This window comes from Cervus canadensis, chromosome 9, assembly GCF_019320065.1.
Source record: "Cervus canadensis isolate Bull #8, Minnesota chromosome 9, ASM1932006v1, whole genome shotgun sequence".
Classification (NCBI taxonomy): Eukaryota; Metazoa; Chordata; class Mammalia; order Artiodactyla; family Cervidae; genus Cervus; species Cervus canadensis.
The window spans coordinates 33,028,077-33,046,750 of record NC_057394.1 but is presented as its reverse complement, the minus strand read 5'-3'; positions in this window follow the sequence as shown (position 1 = coordinate 33,046,750).

Below are 18,674 nucleotides of genomic sequence, written 5' to 3'. Positions count from 1 at the left end.
TCATAAGAGCTTTAAAAAAAAAAAAGCAGTGATGGAGGTTACAGATCAGACATGACAGACATCACCAGAGAAACAGCGTCACCATTAGGTTATTTGGGGTGCCCAGTGTAACCATAAAAGAACATTGACAGTGCTCCTCTAGGGAGCTAAGAGAGACAGTACCTTCATTTTTTTTCTTTTTTTTTTTTTTACTACCTTCATTTAGACTCCTGGGATCAGATCATTAAATCTGCTAATGACTTTTGTCAACTCCTCACAAGTATCTCACTCAGGATGGGCTTCCCTGGAGACTCAGATGGTAAAGAATCTGCCTGCAAGGCAGGAGACCCAGGTTTGATCCTTGGGTTGGGAAGATCCCCTGGAGAAGGGAATGGCTACCCACTCCAGCATTCTTGCCTGGAAAATTCCACGTACAGAAGAGCCTGGTGGGCTACAGTCCATGAGGTCACAAAGAGTTGGACATGACTGAGTGACTAATACTTTACCTTTCACTCAGGATACCTGTCCTGCATATATTGATGCCTATCGACTGGGAAGAATCATCTGAGTTTCTCTTCATTTATTCATTTATTTTTTAATTTTTATTGGGGTATAGTTTCTTTACAGTGTGGTATTAGTTTCTGCCGTACAACCAAGTGAATCAGCTCTACATAAACATATATCCCCTCTTTTGTGGAATTCCTTCCAATTTAGGTCACCTCAGAGCTCTGAGTAGAGTTCCCTGTGCCATACAGTAGGTTCTCATTGGTTATCTATTTTACACATGGTATCAATAAAGGAGAAGACTCGCATTGAAAGATCTTTGTGTTTATTTGCAAGAAACACAATTCTCCTAGAACATATTCCAGAGTTGGCCTCCCTTTTAGAGAAATACCTTTCCAAGTCCCTGTCTCTCAGTGGCCCCTCTGAGCTGAGAAATGAGATTATCTGCTCTCAAGAAACAAAAGAACATTCCTGGACTTCTCACTCTCCTCTGCACAACCCGGCTGAACACAAGGTCCTGCAGGAAGCATCCGTCTCCAACATGTGTGCACTTGCAGTGCTGGGGAACATGTACCCACACCTGGCAAGATGAGCAGGGTCTTTAATTCCAATATTTCCTGTATAAGAGTAATCAGACAAGTCTTATTTTCTTAGAGGAGCTCTCATTCCTTCAGCCATTCTAATCCAATCCAATCCCTTATCTCTCTTCATCACCTTTCCTTCTCACCTTGATTGGCTTCATGAGTATTGTAGCTTTAGTTTCCTTCTGTATCTGAGACCACAGACTTCTGAAGTCAGTTTGATATCCTGGGCTCCAAACATACGGTGCCATTCTACTCACTAATTGCCGTCAATCTCATGACCACTGCTAGCCTTCCTCTTTTCCAAAACTTAGTTCAAACTCTCAATAGCTATTTGAACTGAATTTTCTGGAACCTGAACTCCCCCCCCCCGACACACACACACAAATCTCTCCCATTCCTGATTCCTTGCCTGAATCCCTCTGTCTTCCATTCCATGGAGCAAGGCATCTTCTCATGGATTTATCAGAACTGGTGAGACTGAAGTTGCAGATAATCTTCCTTGCTCTTAGTTTTAATTCAGAACTCCAAAGTTGTGAAAGTAACATGATGAAGTCCTGATTAAAGTATTTCCTTCATCGTTCAGATAAATTTCCACAGTCAGCTGGTGTGAAATGATTAAAGTTGTAACCAGGAGCAGACTCCAGGCCATATCTTGTCTGCCTGGGAAAACTTTTTAATGTAACAGCTTCAGATCTTTCTGTCCCTAGAGGCGTTTCTCCTATACTTACTAGCCCATAAAGAACACCAGGGATAGAAATACCTATCTAGAAGACAACTGGAAAATAGAGGAAATTTTATGGAAGATAACCTCTGCCATGGGAGCCAAATAATCTAGAATCTTCCTTAAAAAAAAAAAAAAAGAGTCAAGTCATTCCCTCGTTAATATACATTATTTATTTATATACATTCATTTTTTTCACTACGGAATAGAACCTACCGTGTAACCTACCACATTCTAGGCACTGAGACTACATCATGTGCAACTAGACAGCAGCCGTGCCCTCAAGGAGTGGACCCCTCACAGCTGTTTGGCTGATTTGACTAGTTCTTTTCATTCTTTATCTTTTTCATTGGTCATATCAGGAGCTGCCATGAAACCAATTTGTGATTGTAGCTGCTGCTGCTGCTGCTGCTAAGTCACTTCAGTCGTGTCCAACTCTGTGTGACCCATAGACGGCAGCCCACCAGGCTCCCGTCCCTGGGATTCTCCAGGCAAGAACGCTGGAGTGGGTTGCCATTTCCTTCTCCAGTGCAAGAAACTGAACAGTGAAAGTGAAGTCGCTCAGTCGTGTCCGATTCTGCGATCCCATGGACTGCAGCCCACCAGGCTCCTCCATCCATGGGATTTTCCAGGCAAGAGTACTGGAGTGGGGTACCGTTGCCTTCTCCGTGATTATAGCTACTCGGCCAGTAATCTCTTCATTCGTTTATGCACTCTCTTCCTATCAATACTTCCAGGTTAAGCTTTTTTTTTTCTAACTCTATATATGCCCTTCCAAAATAAATTGCTCATTCTGAGGCCATTTTAGCATCACAAAAGACACTTTCATGACCCTCCTTAAAGCTGTCAATATCTACCCAGCAAGTCAAAGGTATCCTGTAGATACTGAACTATATCTACTTCTCTTTATATAAAGTGATATAATAGAGTTTGAGATAGGTTTGCAAAGTGCAAACCTATCTTTCATTGGAAGGGATTAGTTGGTCTTTAAACCAAATTAAACCAAACCAAACAATCACAACAACACCACAAACACTTTGTGAATAGAAAATACAGTAACTCTTACTTACACACTCTTTAGTCTGCAATCAAATTTCACATACAAGCAGTGTTTTCTTAACCTTTGAACCTTCTTATGTTTCCCCACTCTTATCTTCCCCACTCTTACCTTCCCCCCATCTCAGTCTGTACACAGCTATATTCATTTGAGTACTAACTTAGAGATTGAGGGTGCTTTAAAATGCATATAATGCATTTTAAAGTCAAAATATAAGAGATTTTTAATTGCTTATCCTAAGAATTTTCTGTAATGTGGTTCTGTCTCTAATAGCAAGCATTTTACAAATGTCAAAATTTCTAAATATTAGCTCTCTCTAAAAAGAGAAAGAAGATATACTGCTTTCTCATGCTTTCAGGATTCCATGGTAATAGCACATTCAAGCTAATGAAGATGGGGACTAATGTTTACTGAAAGCTTTAAAAATTGCAGTACCAAAGGTTTGCCATCATCTTATTTATCTTCACACAACCCTAGTAAATAGCTATCAATATCTAGGTGAAAAAACTGAGTAAAAAAAGTGAAAGTAGAATAAAATTAGTCTTAAATTAGACCTTATGAGTAACATTTTCCTCTTGTCTTTCTTTTTTCTATATGTCACCATTGCTTCCTTAAAACGCGCACACACACACACACACACACACACACACACACACACACACACACACACACACACACACACACACCCTGCAGCAGTGTTAAAGAGCTCATGTTATCCACCACCTACAAAAAAGGCAGATTAACATATTAAAAAATCATTTTTCTGTGTCAAAACTGCAAACCAAAGGCAAAACTTATGGAAGGATTCAGAAAAGAGTATATTCTGAGCTAACTTGTAAATGCTCACTCTAGACTTCAGATCAGATTTCCAGCTGATTTTCAGTGATGAACTTTGCAGATGCACTTCTTGGGTGGAATGCAGGGAACAGAATACCAATATAAACCCCTTCCCTGTGCCTCATAAATCAAAACAAAGCTTTCCCTGCCTCATAATTCCCACAAAGTTGGAACTCACCTGCCTTGGACTTCATATCTTTTCTTTTCCTGCAGTGAGAACGTGCTGCCAGTGAGATGATCCAGGCAGAGGTTCAAGGCCTTGGTACCTTGTGCCTCAGGCCTCTCAGTAAGAAAATCAAGTGTGAAAACTACTTCCAATAGTTTCTCCCTATTGTGACATCTCTCCTGGGTCTCTTCACCCCTAAATTCTTCATTTTGTTTCAGAATTTAGCTGAAAAGCACTTTTCCCCTGCCTGTTTATCTCAATGTCTGTCGCTCACTGCTAGTATTTATTGCACATCACTGTAAGTCTTTATTGAATGTAATCTGTTTGGGGATATAGTTGGCATGAAAGATGCTTCACCAAATGAAGTTGTAAAGTATTATACATAAATACTTAATTCCTGGATTTATATATTATCCTCATTACTTATTTACCACTCTAGGCACACAGGACACCTTTGAAAGGCATAAATCTGGTGGGTTGCTCTCCCAAATTTTATCAGAATATACTTTTATCAGAATATCTCCTAAACTGTATAAAAAGCTTTGATATGATATAAATTAATGCCAATATATAATAATTATTAATATTCTTTGCATGACTAGCACACACTATAGTTTACCAAAACTTGTGCACATATTAACATTTAATCTTCTTATTTAATCTTCCCAGCTAACCTATGCTAGGAGAGCTTCTGTCTCCATGTGACAGGCCAGGAAAGTGAGCTTCTGAAAGTTTGAATGATAACCCAAAGTCAGAAGAAAATTGCGTTTCAGAGCTGGCTTCAAACTGGCTCAAGTCTCCCACTTTAGCTCCTAAGTGTTTCTCTCTGCCTTAGCTGCCTATAGGATCAGCAGGATGAAGGGAAATCAAGCAAGGGTCAGGTTGAGAAACCAAATGGGCTCCATTGTCTTCTTTGTGAAGCTTTCATAAGAGTCTATGGTTTAGTGTGGATATATGTATCACATGCAGCTCCATATATAACTTTAAAATTCAAGGTTACTGGAGCCTTAGTTTAAATTTGGAGTCCCCCATGGTCTTCCCAGATGACTCAGATGGTAAAGAATTCGACTGCCAATGCAGGAGATGTGGGTTCGACCCCTGGGTTAGGAAGATCCCCTGAAGAAGGAAATGGCAACCCTCTCCAGTGTTCTTGCCTGGGAAATCCCACAGACACAGGAGCCTAGCGGGCTATAGTTTATGGGGTCACTAAAGAGTTGAAAGAGTCTTCAACATGGCAAATTACTTTTCCAGGCATTTTTTGCAAGTAATCCAGATTTTACTATCTTTTTTCAGGAAAATCCCTACCTCTCATCCAGGAATTCCTACACTAAATCCAGTCTCACATCCTCACTCAGGGAATAGGAAAAGGAATGTGAGTTCCACCTTCCTATGGAAAGTCTGCTGAACAAACCAAAAGGGAGAATTTCAAAATAATGCTTGCTCTTGTTGCAGGGAGTTGTGCAAGCAATCTTAGCTTGTATAATACTTCTCAGTCTAATTGACATTACAATGAAACTCCAAGTCTAGAATCCCTTCCTAAAGGAACATTTAACTGCAAAACCCAAAGGCTATGTTCATGCTATTCCACAAGAGGAATAAATTAACTATTGAATTTTACATTGGCACTTCATGGTTTTCATTAAATCACCCCAAAATACTCTACTTGAGAAATTTGACTCAGTTCCCAATAAAATAAATCATCACATCAAACTGAAAAATAATTACTCTTGAACTAAGTATAAGAGACTGGACACATTCATTTTGGACAAAAAATACAAAGAAAAAGGAACAGTAGAAAATGTAATTTCTAAGTTTACCTAAAAATCATCAGAAAGAAAAGAAATGAAGAAATAGAAAAGAAGGAATGTAATAAAATTATTTATATGCACAGAGTATGTAAATGTTTTCCATATTTTCTATTCATGTCATTGATTTTAGTTCTGTAATCAAACAGAATTTGAGAAACAGATTGAAAATAGACACCAAAATAACCAAATTATTCTTCATGTGAAGTGGGTAAAACTTAAGCTATTAGGGTGAGACCTATAATATATCATCTACAGATCAACAGAATTAGTAGTGATTTAATTTACCATATTTATTTATACCTGAAAAAAGAATGGATTATAATAATAACCAGGATTTGTGGTGGTTGACCATGAGGTCACAAAGAGTCAGACACGACTGAAGTGACTGAGAAGCAGCAGCAGCACAACACAAGTTATTTAGACAAATGTAATAAATGGAAGAAAATAAGCAGTCAGGAGCTCTGTTCAGTTCAGTTCAGCTGCTCAGTTGTGTCCGACTCTGCAACTCCATCCATCCCTGCTGCTGCTGCTGCTGCTACGTCACTTCAGTCGTGTCTGACTCTGTGCGACCCCATAGATGACAGCCCACCAGGCTCCCCCATCCCTGGCATTCTCCAGGCAAGAACACTGGAGTGGGTTGCCATTTCCTTCTCCAACCCTGTCCATCACCAACTCCCAGAGTTTACCCAAACTCATGTCCATTGAGTCAGTGATGCCATCCAACTATCTCATCCTCTGTTGTCCCCTTCTCCTCCTGCCCTCAATCTTTCCCAGCATCGGGGTCTTTTCATATGAGTCAGTTCTTCACATCAGGTGGCCAAAAGTATTGGAGTTTCAGCTTCAGCATCAGTCCTTCCAATGAATATTCAGGACTGATCTCTTTTAGGAGGGACTGGTTGGATCTCCTTGCAGTCCAAGGGACTCTCAAGAGTCTTCTCCAACACCACAGTTCAAAAGCATCAATTTTTCGACGCTCAGTTTCCTTTATAGCCCAACTCTCACATCCATACATGACTACTGGAAAAACCATAGCCTTGACTAGATGGAACTTTGTTGGCAAAGTAATGTCTCTGCTTTTTAATATGCTATCTAGGTTGGTCATAACTTTCCTTCCAAGGAGTAAGCGTCTTTTAATTTCATGGCTGCAGTCATCATCTGCAGTGATATTGGAGACCAAAAAAAAAATAAAGTCGGCCACTGTTTTCACTGTTTCTCCATCTATTTGCCATGAAGTGATGGGACTGGATGCCATGATCTTAGTTTTCTGAATGTTGAGCTTTAAGCCAATTTTTTCACTCTCCTCTTTCACTTTCGTCAAGAGGCTCTTTAGTTCTTCTTCACTTTCTGCCATAAGGGTGGTGTTATCTGCATATCTGAGGTTATTGATATTTCTCCCAGCAATTTTGATTCCAGCTTGTGCTTCATCCAGCCCAGTGTTTCTCATGATGTACTCTGCATATAAGTTAAATAAGGAGGGGGACAATATACAGCTTTGACGTACTCCTTTCCCTATTTGGAACCAGTCTGTTCCACGTCCAGTCGTAACTGTTGCTTCCTGACCTGCATACAGATTTCTCTAGGGCAGGGCAGGTGGTCTGGTATTCCCATCTCTTGAAGAATTTTCCACAGTTTGTTGTGATCCACACAGTCAAATGCTTTGGCATAGTCAATAAAGCAGAAGTAGATGTTTTTCTGGCACTCTCTTGCTGTTTTGATGATCCAACAGATGTTGGCAATTTGATCTCTGGTTCCTCTGCCTTTTCTAAAACGAGCTTGAACATCTGGAAGTTCACGGTTCACGTATTGCTGAAGCCTGGCTTGGAGAATTTTGAGCATTACTTTACTAGTGTGTGAGATGAGTGCAATTGTGCGGCAGTTTGAGCATTCTTTGGCATTGCCTTTCTTTAGGATTAGAATGAAAATGGACCTTTCCCAGTCCTGTGGCCACTGCTGAGTTTTCCAAATTTGCTGGCATATTGAGTGCAGCACTTTCACAGAATCATCGTTTAGGATTTGAAATAGCTCAACTGGAATTCCATCACCTCCACCAGCTTTGTTCGTAGTGATGCTTCCTAAGGCCCATTTGACTTCATATTCCAGGATGTCTGGCTGTAGATGAGTAATCACACCACCGTGATTATCTGGGTCATGAAGATCTTTTTTGTACAGTTCTTCTGTGTATTCTTGCCACCTCTTCTTAATATCTTCTGCTTCTGTTAGGTACACAGCATTTCTGTCCTTTATTGAGCCCATTTTTGCATGAAATCTTCCCTTGGTATCTCTAATTTTCTTGAAGAGATCTCTAGTCTTTCCCATTCTATTTTTTCCTCTATTTCTTTGCACTGATCACTGAGGAAGGCTTTCTTATCTCTCCTTGCTATTCTTTGGAACTCTGCATTCAAATGGTATATCTTTCCATTTATCCTTTGCTTTTCACTTCTCTTCTTTTTACAGCTATTTGTAAGGCCTCCTCAGACAGCATTTTACTTTTTTGCATTTCTTTTTCTTGAGGATGATCTTGATCCCTATCTCCTGTACAACATCATGAACTTCCATCCATAGTTCATCAGGCACTCTGTCTATCAGATCCAGTCCCTTAAATCTATTTCTCATTTCTACTGTATAATTGTAAGGGATATGATTTAGGTCACATCTGAATGGTCTAGTGGTTTTCTCCACTTTCTTCAAGTCTGAATTTGGCAATAAGGAGTTCATGATCTGAGCCACAGTCAGCTCCCGGTCTTGTTTTTGCTGACTGTATAGAGCTTCTCCATCTTTGGCTGCAAAGAATATAGTCAATCTGATTTCAGTGTCGATCATTTGGTGATATCCATGTGTAGAGTCTTCTCTTCTGTAGTTGGAAGATTTGTTTCCTATGACCAGTGTGTTCTCTTGGCAAAACTCTATTAGCCTTTGCCCTGCTTCATTCTGTACTCCAAGTCCAAATTTGCCTGTTACTCCAGGTGTTTCTTGACTTCCTACTTTTGCATTCCAGTCCCCTATAATGAAAAGGACATCTTTTCCCTATAGTCAGGATTAGAGAGTGCAAACAAGTTATACGAGCCATGAAAATAATATCATTATTACAAATCAATGTACAAATTTGGCTCTGAGTAGCCACTGAAATATGACAGAAAGGAAGTACGATAAGACATTTCATGTTCATTATCTTAAAGATGAAACAATTTCTTCAAAGTTATAATGTATTTCTGGGCACTAAATCTTGAAATAATGTTTACAAGTAGACTTCCACAGAATACTCTGAGTAAAGTAATAGAGAAAATCCTCAATAACTACAAAACAGAAAGAGTTTTGTTGTTGTCTGTTTAGAATTGCAGAAGTGTTCTTTTTCAGATTGCTTTTATTTGTAATAAATCTCAAAGGCCATGTATTAAATAAAAGTAAAATGTATTAAAGGCAATTTAGTAGGAACAACAGTATATCCTATATATTAGCTCTCTGGTAGCCTAACTTGGTCTAAGATTAAGAAAAGTATGTTTCCTAAGACTGCCTTCTTTAAATATCATACACATCTCTTCAGTCAATTTAGCCTAATGTACTAAAAGCTAATTATTGGAGTTTACAGTACCCCAAACAGTCTGAGGTGCTAAGATTCTACATTGTTTACTGCAACACAAACAAGTAAACCTTTAGAATTCTTATTTAAATTGCACCTATGGTAAACCAATGAACACCCAGGACTGATCTCCTTTAGGATGGACTGGTTGGATCTCCTTGCAATCCAAGGGACTCTCAAGAGTCTTCTCCAACACCACAGTTCAAAAACATCAATTCTTCTGTGCTCAGTTTTCTTTATAGTCCAACTCTCACATCCATACGTGACCACTGGAAAAACCATAGCCTTGACTAGACGGATCTTTGTTGACAAAGTAATGTCTCTGCTTTTTTAATATGCTGTCTAGGTTGGTGAAGCTGTAACTCCAATACTTTGGCCACCTGATGCAAAGATCTGACTCATTAAAAGACCCTGATGCTGGGAAAGATTGGGGGCAGGAGGAGAAGGGGACAACAGAGGATGAGATGATTGGATGGCATCACTGTCTCAATGGACATGGGTTTGAGTGGACTGCGGGAGTTGGTGATGGAGAGGGAGGCCTGGCATGCTGCAGTTCATGGGGTTGCAAAGACTCAGACACAACTGAGTGACTGAACTGAACTGAACTGAACTATGGTAAACCAGTTATCACTTGAGGCTTCTCTGTCCCTCAAAAAGTTAAAAGAACGGGTTTCCCCAGTTTCACTACTACATGGGGTCTGAACCCTCATATATTACTTTTGGCATATTTCTGATCCCTCTGCTTTTTCCATTCCTATCTGAGCTGCCATTTCAGTTTGACCTTGCACTATTTTCCACAGGAAAGCTAATCACACTCATGAATTGTGAGTTTAGAAAGTCAGTTCCATTGAGAATGACAGAAAGAGAACTTCATTCCTCACAGAGCATTCTCCAGCCCACTTGCCTGCCTCCTGCTCCTCAGCTACCTTTGGAAACTTATAGCCCACCAGGCTCCTCTGTCTATGGGGATTCTCCAGGTAAGAATACTGGAGTGGGTTACCATGCCCTCCTCCAGGGGATCTTCCCAACCCAGGGATTGAACTCAGGTCTCCCGCATGGCTAGTGGATTCTTTATCACCTGAGCCACCAGAGAACTTAGAAAAGAACCAGCAGAGGAAGAGTTAAAGATAAGATTTTTATGTTAAAGTATTCACTTTGATCCTGAAAGGAAGCAAACCAATGGCAACAGCAGCAACAGAACAAAGTTTTGACCGTAGAAAACCAAAACACAACTAGTTGAACTCAGTGTGAACAAAGTCGAATCAACAACATGAAACATTTTATGAGCTATAAGAAAGCTATCAATCATGTAAACAAAGAATGTGTATCTTATAAAATAATACAATGTAAAATAATAGCACATAGCTAGCGCTCAATAAAGGTTAGCTGTTACTCTTAACATTATTAGTAGTAGTAAGCAAGTGTGTATTTACTATTTTTAGACACAGTAAGATTTCCCTGGTGGCTCAGATGGTAAGGAGTCTGCCTGCAATGCAGGAGACCCAGGTTTGATCCCCGGGTTGGGAAGATCCCCTGGAGAAGGAAATGGCAACCCCCTTCAGTATACTTCCCTGGAAAATCCCATGGATAGAGGAGCCTGGCAGGCTATAGTCCATGAGGTTGAAAGGAGTTGGACACGACTGAGAGACTTCACTTTACATGTTAAAGATTTTGTAGAAAATAAAGTCCTTTCCCTCATGAAGTTTGCAAACTAGAGGGGAAAACAAAGAAAGTGCAATCAGTTTTATTCCAGGAGTAAGTAAATTTTCCACTATAACTTTTAAAGATTTTATTTTGGAGGAAAGTTCCATCAGGTTTTGATTTTTAAAAGATGCCTCTGGACCCCATCTTAGAAATGACCAAGGTAACTTCTGAGATTTAAAGGGTTCTAGACTGTTTAATGTCTTAGAAAAAGTGGCAGTTTTGCAAATTTAATCTTCTTCTGATTTCTTTTTCCTGACATATTATTAAAGTTGTTAATAACCACTTCTCAGGCCCAGGCTACTCAGCCTATAATCTGACTTCAGAAAACAAAGATCATGGCATCCAGTCCCATCACTTCATGGCAAATAGATGGGGAAATGGTGGAAACAAGTGGCAGACTTTGTTTTGGGGGGCTCCAAAATCACTGCAGATGATGACTGCAGCCATGAAATCAAAAGACACTTACTCCTGGGAAGAAAAGTTATGGCCAACATAGACAGCATATTAAAAACCTTAGGCGTTACTTTGCCAACAAAGGTCCATCTGGTCAAGACTGTGGTTTTTCCAGTAGTCATGTATGGATGTGAGAGTTGGACTATAAAGAAAGCTGAGCACCAAAGAATTGATGCTTTTGAACTGTGGTGTTGACTCTTGAGAGTCCCTTGGACTGCAAGGAGATCCAACCAGTCCATCCTAAAGGAGATCAGCCCTGAACATTCACTGGAAGGACTGATGCTGAAGCTGAAACTCCAATACTTTGGCCACCTGATGAGAAGAACTGACTCACTGGAAAAGACCCTGATGTTGGGAAAGATTGAAGGTGGGAGGAGAAGGGGATGACAGAGAATGAGATGGCTGGATGGCATCAGCGACTCAATGGACATGAACTTAAGCAGGTTCCGGGAGTTAGTGATAGACTGGAAGGCCTGGCCTGCTGCAGTCCATGGGGTCACAAAGAGTCAGACATGACTGAGTGACTGAACTGAACTGAATTGAACTGAGGTTGGTCATAGCTTTTCTTCCAAGAAACAAGTGTCTTTTAATTTCATGGCTGCAGTCACTGTCTGTGGTGATTTTGGAGCCCCCAAAATAAAGTCTGTCACTGTTTCCATTGTTTCCCCATCTATTTGCCATGAATTGATGGGACCAGATACCACGATCTTAGTTTTCTGAATGTTGAGTTTTAAGCTCTCCAGGCAAGAATACTGGAGTGGGTAGCCGTTCCCTTTTCCAGGGGATCTTCCCAATCCAGAGATCAAACCCAGATCTCCTGCATTGCAGGCGGATTCTTTACCAAATGAGCAACCAGGAAAGCCCGTATTATTCCCTAAGCAGTTAATTATTTCTATGCATCCACCCAATGATCTATGTTTTTTATATATACATGAAGTTTTTAAACTATGAAGTCTTTGGTGGATGATATGACTGGCAATCTCTAAGATAAATCAAATATCAAAATTCAGTTTATTTTAAAATGAGTTTACTCTTAATTTTTTAAAATTGCTGCAGATTTAATCTTCTTCTGATTTTTTTTCCTGATATATTATTAAAGTTGGTAATAATCACTTCTCAGGCCCAGGTTACTCAGCCTATAATTTGACTTTCACTTCACAGGGAATAAAACAGTGAACAACAGAAGAGATATATTGGAAATGGATAAAAGTTAGTCTCTTAATATATATGTAACTGTTGTGAAGCCTTTTATTTCCATATGTAGCTGTTAATAGACTAGCCTGAATATAGCAAACAACTATAAAACTATACAGACAGCGCAACTATTCTTGGTTGCTTGAAAACAGTGGTATGGAACTGTCATCTATGAGAAAAAGGAAAACATACAAAGTGAGTCATATAGTCATCCTGGTTCTCTCACTAGATGTACTTTCTGAATATAGAGCGAGAAGGTGGAGCCCAAGTTACAGCTTCACTGAGATGAGGAGACAGAAATCAGAGTTGGGGCTGCTGAGGTAACTGGGATTTTTCAAGAGGAGGCTGCACAGAGAAAGGATTCCAGAAATATGTAAGCACCTTCTCAAGAGTTCAATCAAATGCTAAGTACAGATGATTAGGATAAGATTCTTTAAAGCCTGGGGATGAGGGGAACAGTTATTGAAGAAATGTGAATTAACTGGAGATTCTAGAGGCTTCTTGGTACTGAAAGATGTTGGACTTCCATTCAGTGAGGGTGTTACAGACATCAGTTAACACCCCCAGTGTACTGGAACCCAGAAAGACCACATGTTAGGAATAAAGCTGTTGGACACCTACAGTAGGCATTACTATAGATATGACATAACATAGCTTAAAATCAAGCATCAAGAGAATCAAGCTGATTCAACAGAAAATTAATTACCTGGGAACATAAAGCCTCAACAGTCTTTACAAAAATACTTAAAGGAAAAAACAGCAAAATGCTAATAGCAGCTTTTTAATAGGGAATTTAAAGTGACTTTTTACTTACTACATTTGAGTTTGTTTTTTCCTATTATAAAAATGTATTATCCTTATACTGTAAAAACATAATGTTTAAAAGAAATTAAGTAGACTCTCTTGGGAAGTACTAGATTTCCTATCACATAATTAGTTGAAGCTATTTGACCATCAGCCTGCAATAAAGAGAACTCCTTTACTGCAAAGAACAACATTTATGGGGATCTAACCCTCCCAACTCTGTGATTTTGTAACTCTATGATTTTATTTTTCAGAATTTATAAGTAACCTGCTAACTTAAAAAATTAAGTTAGTATTTCCTTCTATTCAAGATCATAGGTCCAAAACTTTCTAAAGAAACTTATTTTATAAAGCACAATTTTCAAAATCAAAAAGGAAACCTCATGAGCTTTCTTTGTTTGTAATTTCTGTTTCTGAGTTCTTTCATTGTCAATCGCAGCTACATTTTTCAAATATCAATTCTGCACATCCCAGATGGTTTGACCAGTTTCTCTCTCCATTAACTGTCTAGCATCTAACAACAAGTATCTGTATTGATTAAACTAATGTGACCTAATAATAAATCTGATATGGGTTTACTCAAGCAAACTAAACTGAATATAAGAGTATGAATTTAACTAGTTTTAACACATTTTAGCTTTAATTAACCAGCCAGTATACTATCAATAAATCTGTAAATAAGGCCAGATTTGATCCTTTATGTCAAATCTGGCTTAAACTATAGCCTGAAAGAAAGGCCACTGGGTCTCTATAGTAGCCTAGATCCCTTTACTGGGACAACGTGCAATCTCTCCAAGAGATCAACCAGTTAGTTAATAGCAAATTGCTTGCATCAGACTTCTTCCATCCTGGCAAGGGGAGAGATGCATTCCGACCACATACACAATATGGTTTGCCTTTTTTCCACAGGTTTTCTGCCAGTTCCATTATCCAAGGGTTCATAGAATGTCTGATCTACACTCAGAACTCTGCATAAAATCACTCCAGATCAAAGGGACCCACTTTACAGCCAATAAGATGTGGCAGCAGGCATATATATAAGGAGTACATAGCCCTACCACTTTCCATACTATCAAAAAGCTCCTATCCAGATGGAGAGATGAAACAGCCTCTTAAAGATGAAGCCAAGACACCATCTTGAACAAGCTTAATTAGCATTCTGAAGTTGTAAGCATCCTTGTACTGATAGGTGCTAATCTGCACAGTTTGACAAATTCCTTAAAGCAAGGTCCATCGTGTGGTGTTGGGTCCCCAGTAAACAGAAAATGTAGGTTCCGGTATCTAGCAGTAGAAACATGGAAGTACGCCCGCCCACCAACATTTCCAGTGACTCCCTTCAGGGACTTGTACTTCCCATTCCCACATGTTTACCTTCTCTGAATCTAGGTATCCTGATTGCAGTATAGCGAACAGTCCTACCGAGACACAGTAAAGCTAACTCCATCTAAATTGAAAGTAATAGATGCTACAAGTCACACTGGGCTCCTTATGCCATTAGTCCAACAGGTACAAAAAGGATCTATCTTAATCTAATATCCAGGAAAATCAGCCCTGATACTTATGAGGAATTAGAACTACCATCTAATAATAAAGGTCTTACCAGGTGGCCCAGCGGTAAAGAATTTGCCTGCGATGCAGAAGATGCAGGAGGCCCGGGATTCGATCCCTGGGTCAGGAAGATCCCCTGAAAGAGGGCATGGCAACCCACTCCAGTATTCTTGCCTAGAGAATCCCACGGACAAAGGGGCCTGGCAGGCTACAGTCCATGGGGTCACAAAGAGTCAGACACGACTGGAGTGACTGAGCACACAGCGGCACACACCTAATAATAAGGACATACTTAAATATGTCTGGTACCTCTGCTGGAACATGTCCTGGCACATTCATGCCATTTGTAGCAAATATAGCAACCCCAGTTTCAGAAAGACACTGTAACCAGAGACTTCGACTCCTCAGAGATAACAGCTACATAGACTCCAAAGGCAAGACACCTAGACCAGTCAGAGTTGGGGGTTAGGGGGCTCAGAAATGGATGATAGAGGAGGGAGATGATGAGTACCAGTTAGGACCGTGGTACCAACTGCAGTAGCAGGAGCTATGATTTATCCCACCAACCCTCCTCTTAAGTTTCCCCAAGAACTATGATTATAGGGTCCGTATTATAAGAAAGAATTTAATGTGAGAAGAGTGGACCTGAGAAATGCAAGGGGTAGACTGTGAAGAATGCTATTTGATGCTCCACCCAAATCCTCTTACCCAGACCAGGGCACCCATGTCCAGGTGCTATGTCAGCTGCCGAAGGGTTCACAGCTATGCCCTTGGCAGGAAAAGTGCCCTCTGCTCCTAGGAGCTCAGTTATCAGCAAAGGTCTTCCCCATCTCCACCACTCTCCACCGGGATACAGCCCATAACTTACAACCACTTGAAAGCAGAGTACTAAATTCTGCAACCCTTGGCTCAAGTGGGCAACTTCATATTCTACCTCCATGGATCAAACCAAGGCTAGATTTTACTCGAGACCACACCACTGCTCAGCCCTTTTCTCTTTCTCCATCCTGCTTCACTCTCAACCTCACGGATTTTTCTGAAAAACCCTGTCTCAGTAAATCATGTGCTATGACTACAACCACCCTATTGAAGGCTCTGCTTTTAAGGAAGCAGAACTAAGAAAATCTTGAAGTTATTGTTTATAAGAGTGAATAGGGGATGGGACGTCCCTGGTGGTCCAGTGGTTAAGAATCTTCCTTCCAATGCAGGGGACGCAAGTTTGACCCCTGGTCAGATCCCTGGTCAGGGTACTAAGATCCCACATGCCTCGAGGCAACTACTGAGCCTGAGTGATGCAACGATATTCCATGTGTGGTAACTAAGATCCAATGCAGCCAAAAATAAATAAATATTTTTTGAAAAAGAATCAACAAGAGTAAACACACATTCTTTGGCTCTACCTCCAGGGAAGTAGATTTAATAGGTGTTGGTGACCCCAGGGTTTGGTATTTTTGCAAGGATTGAATGTGAATTCAGTGCCATTGTCTGCTAACCACTCTTTGAGATGCACCGGTCTAGACCATCATCACACACCCTCCACAAAGGATAGCTAGGAGCATGGCTGACGTAGCAGTATTTTCAATCACTGCCCCTGAGAATAACTTTCTCTACAGTGACTCTGAGGACTTTCCTGTTCCAACACATAACAAACCTCTAACCTCAACTTTGTGATATGGCTGTCACTCTACTCATGTTTACAACTTCAAAGTGTTAATAAAACATGATAAGCACAAAAGTCAAAATAAAGTAGAAGAGGTGGCATTTTAAGTAATGGGCGGCACATTCGTAATTTAAATCGTATATATTTATTCACTCACTTGGTACCTGGATACTAACCAAATGAATTTGTAATATGTTCCAGTCTAGTTTTATTAGGATTTGTGCTGTATGTGTAATGTGAAAACAAAGAAAATATACTGCTACATCAACTTATATTATTCATGCATATAAAGTTCTGTGTATCTGCCAATGCCATTGAGAAGACGCATTAGGAAGTCGATTACAATAATAAGAAAAGGTGATTTGAGTCAAATCAAAACAATAAATGGCTGGAGAAAAATTGTAAAATATTTGTCTTATACTTTCCTCCAGTGACACATAAAACATTATCTCTTTCTCTAAGCGATTATGAACATTTCTACTCTGTCAAATGGCATTAAGTGGAGATTTGTTTAAAATCATTTATGTCTGGAAAGTCACACAAGCCTCCTTGTACTTCAGAGAAAGTATGTGTTGGATCGCCTCAGTTGTTAAAAGCTCACAGCTTTTATTTATAGTTATACTCAGAAAATAGAGAAGCTGTTTTAACCGACCTCTAATTAACTAATCTATCAGATTCACCACACTTTCCATTCTCTCTGTAAAATATGCCAGTGGCTTCTGGGAGCATGCAGAACACTCAAAATGTTTGTCTTCTCTCTGCTATGAAGTCTGTTTCTTCTCCTCTAGATGGGTAGTAAAATCCATCAAAAGAGTCAATTGTGATGAACTAGTGGTTACCAGTGGGGAAAGGGAAGGGGGTCGGGGGGTAGGGGATTAAGTACAAACTACTGTATATAAAATAAATGAGCTGCAAGGATATATTGTACAGCACAGAGAACACAGCCAACATTTTATAATAATTATAAATGGAACACAAACTTTAAAAACTGTGACTATGTTGTACACCTGAAACTTACATAATATTGCACATCAACCATACCTCAATGAAAAAAAAATTACAATAAACATTATACAGAGTCAAAACCCCCTTCTCTCTCTAGAGTAACCACTTTGCTGAAGTTGAAATGTATCACTCTCCTCCATTTTTTACATACGTAACGCAGTAGTATTCTGTGCTGTGCATAGTCACTCAATCAAGTCCAATTCCTTGCAACCCCATGGGCTGTAGCCCTCCAGGCTCCTTTGTCCATAGGGATTCTCCAGGCAAGAATACAGGAGTGGATTGCCTTGCCTTCCTCCAGGGGATCTTACCAACCCAGGGATCAAACCCAGGGATCCCACACTGTAGGCGGATTCTTTACCCTCTGAGCCACCAGAGAAGCCCAGATAGTACTATAGGTAGTACTATTTTATGTGTTTTGAATTTTGCATTCATAATGCCATGCTGTATTCAATCATTTTGTGATGCTTTTATTCAATATTATATTTTAAGATTAATTCCTGTTAATACACATATAAGTATTAATGTATATCATTTATTTCAATAAAATTCCTTCACATAATAACTTATTTATCCATATATTTGTTTGTAGATATGTAAATAATTTGCAAAATTATAGCTGTTAAAAACAATGCTGCAGGGCGGCAGGTGGGAGGGAAATGCACGAGAGAACGGACATATAGGTATCTGAGGCTGATTCATGTTGATGTATAGCAGAAACCAACACAATTGTAATTACCTTCCAATTATAAATAAATATTTTAGAAAAGAAAAACAGTACTGCAACAGCCTTGCACACACATTCAAGCATTTCGTTTTCAGGAAAGTGATTATTCTTTTTTTTCATTTTTTAAAATTAATTTATTTATTTTAATTGGAAGCTAATTCAGTTCAGTTCAGTTCAGTCACTCAGTTCAGACTCTTTTCAACCCCATGAACCATAGCACGCCAGGCCTCCCTATCCATCACCAACTCCTGGAATCCACCCAAACCCATGTCCATTGAGTCGGTTATGCCATCCAACCATCTCATCCTCTGTTGTCCCCTTCTCCTCCTGCCCTCAATCTTTTCCAGCA